The sequence below is a fragment of the Tiliqua scincoides genome, chromosome 6, assembly GCF_035046505.1.
Source record: "Tiliqua scincoides isolate rTilSci1 chromosome 6, rTilSci1.hap2, whole genome shotgun sequence".
NCBI lineage: Eukaryota > Metazoa > Chordata > Lepidosauria > Squamata > Scincidae > Tiliqua > Tiliqua scincoides.
Window position 1 is genome coordinate 35,069,199 of NC_089826.1, and position 3,165 is coordinate 35,072,363.

The following is a 3,165-nucleotide window of genomic DNA, read 5'->3' on the forward strand; positions in this document are numbered from 1 at the left end:
TATTTATCATAACCTCCCATTTCCATTTCATATATAAATAAATATGAATAGCTAATGCTATAATTATTTTCAGATTCAAACGGCTGCTAGGTGTGGCATAACCGTCCATTGAAGAGAAAATGGGTTGTGTGTGTGTGTGTGGTGTACATGCTGAAAGCCCGGGTTTATAATTTATTAGGCTGGTCATTCTCATTACATTGGGTACTTTATAATTCCCGTTCTTAGAATATCAAATAAAAAAAAAGAATGCGGTGTGGAGACTATTAATATTCAAATACAACATGGAGCTATTGTGAAGCTTCAGTGAGAAGAATGCTTTCATGTTCACACAATTGGAAAGTGATAGACAGCTCTGTTATCAAATTCACTAGTCATGTGGGATGGCTGAAGGGAAGGTACGCCATATACAATAGTAATTTACTTATTAAGCCTTAATTAATACATTTTACACAGAGCTACTCCTACAGAGACAGAATTTCATAAAAGTACTGCTGCAGAATAACATGGTAGGCCTGGATTTTGGTTCTGCAGCTGCTCCAAGAGCTACTAACTAGGCACAGGAGATTTTCTTGTGGGCAGGAAAGAAAGGGCAAGAGGCATGGTCTGGTGGTTCAGCTGAAGGCTGCCCAAAGAAAGCTAAGCAGGAGTGGCCTGGTTGGGTCTTGGATGGGAGACTGACAGCCCAGTCCTTCCCTTGCTGCTCAGTGATGGCAAGGCTCCCCCGAGGACGCTGACTGCTATAAAGCAGCCAGCACCTGTTGCACAAGGCACTCCAACAGTGTGATTTTACAGTCACCTTACCCCACTGAAGCCTCCTGGCCCCCACCCCCCACTATGGATGCAGCGTTCGCCAGTTTGGCATTGCTGCATTGATGGGGAGTATGCATAAGCTCAGGCTCTGAAACTGACAAAAGCTGTTGTGAGAGGGCAGAGCCAGGAGGTGTTGCTGTTGCTGACCTCACTGAGAAAGGATGACGGATTTGCAGTGAGAAACTGCAAGCCATAGGACTGCAAAGGAGTCAGCTTCCGAGAAGAACGATTAACAGCCTGACTGTTCTGCAGCTGGTCCTGCTGGAAGCTTGGAAGGCAGGCCCAGCAAAAGGAATGATGACCACACTGTGAAGGATTCCATCTTGCATGAAGGGGTCTGCAAATTGCTTTGTAGAACAATTATTGCAAAACTAATTTGTAAAAGCCCAACCCTATCCACACTTTCCTGAGAGAAAGCCCCACTGACTCTCATGGGACTTACTTCTGAGTAGACATGCACAGGATTGGGCTGACAGACATCTAGACCTTTGCATCTAGACCTTGGCAAGTCATAATACTGCTGTGGGGTCCTAAGGATTAATCTGCTTTGGAGAAAAAGATGCAACATGCTGGCAGGAGAGTGTATTATGGGCAGCCCAATCCAGCGCAAGTTCCCCCACACCGCTGCAACTGCACCAGCATGGCTTGCACTGCAATCTGCAGGGGAAATTAGCAGGCAGGAGGTCCCTAAGGTAAGGGGGCATTTGCCCTGCAACTCAGGCCTGTACTAACTCAATTGCTGGCACGTTAGACCATGTTGACGGATCAGGCCCAGGAAAGAGGATAGGACATGCGACATGCGCTGACACTGCAGATCCTGCCCCCTCCCAGGCCTGATCCACCCACCCCTGCCCCCATCGCTACCCTCCATGCCTACTCCATTCTGTTCTCCGAAGATAGCCTTGTCAATGCTTTTCTGGGTTGACTCCCGTTGGTCCCCAAACATGAAAAAAACTGAACTGTAGCCAGTCTTGCTCTCTTTTCCAGTGAGTCCACTTGTTCACATTCAAATGTTCCACTGTTTGAGATCCTTGACTCAGTTTTGGTTGGAGGTTTCTGCTTGTTCCCTGTTACCAGATGCTTTGGATTGGCTCATTTCCTGGGATCCATGATCAGACCTGGTACTGCCACATCCTTTTCCTGTTCTGCTTCGTCCTGACTGTCTTGACCTCCTCTGCTTCACAAAGTGTGGCCTTAAACACCATTGTTCCAATAACTGCAAATCTGCCTACCAGCTCTATAGCATGGTTATAAGAAATGAAATTCAGGGGATTGGATTTGAATAAAATTCATTGCTACATGTAAAGAGAAAAAAAATGCACTGCCCCAAAACTCATATTTTTTTGGTTTGGATTTTCTTTTTCCCCCCCAATCAAAAATTATAATTTTCTGGATAGGTTAGGCAAGTAAAGTTGAAATGTGTGTTATGAAAAGCTTTCTGGAAATTTCTTTAAAAATGTGCCCTCCTTGGAATTTACCACACTACCTGGAGTTTTCTTATAACGAATCTTACCAATACTTGGGTTAAATCATATTAGTGCAGACTTTTGTTTACATAAAAATGTAATTGTCTTGTTCCAGCAAGACATTTTTCTTTATAAGATGATGGAAAATGAAAGTTATATTTCATTTTTGCTAGCTTTTCAATATGATTGATGTAAACCTTTAATGTGTTAATTTTACAAAATGAATTCATATTCAAATAGATGGCTTTGTTAAGCAAGAGGAGCAGTACGAAAGTTGCTGTAGTGAAGCCAGAAAAGAAAAGAAAAAAAGCCAGACCAGTTGAAGTATTGGGTTATGCAGTATTTGTGCGATGCAGCAAATCTTTTTCCCCTTCTCCTTCTTAGTATAAAGTCTATTGCACAATACAAGTCAAAATCATCAACATAGCAATACCAGGTTGCTATTCCTGCAACATAACTATACCAGGTTCCAGTTCTTTTGGAACTGGAAAAGAACTGGAAAAAACAGTTTTTTTTCCAGAAAAGAAAAAGAACTGGAAGAAGAACTAGAAAAAACTGGAACTGGAAAAGAACTGGAAAAAACAACACAATAGAATGGTTTACAAGTAGAAATTGAAAGGCTGTGGCAGACAAAGACCAACGCGATCCCAGTGGTGATTGGCACCATCAGAGCTAGTCCAAAACACTTTGAAGAGCACCTGAACAGCATAGGGGCCACAGCAATTACCATCAATCAACTGCAAAAAGTAGCATTATTGGGAACAGCTTACATTTTGCGACAGTATTTGTAACATCAAAATAGGATAAAACCAGGCATCCCAGGTCCTTGGGAAGGACTCGATGTCTGGATAAAACAAACCATTCAATAGCATCTTCCTGACTCTGAAGG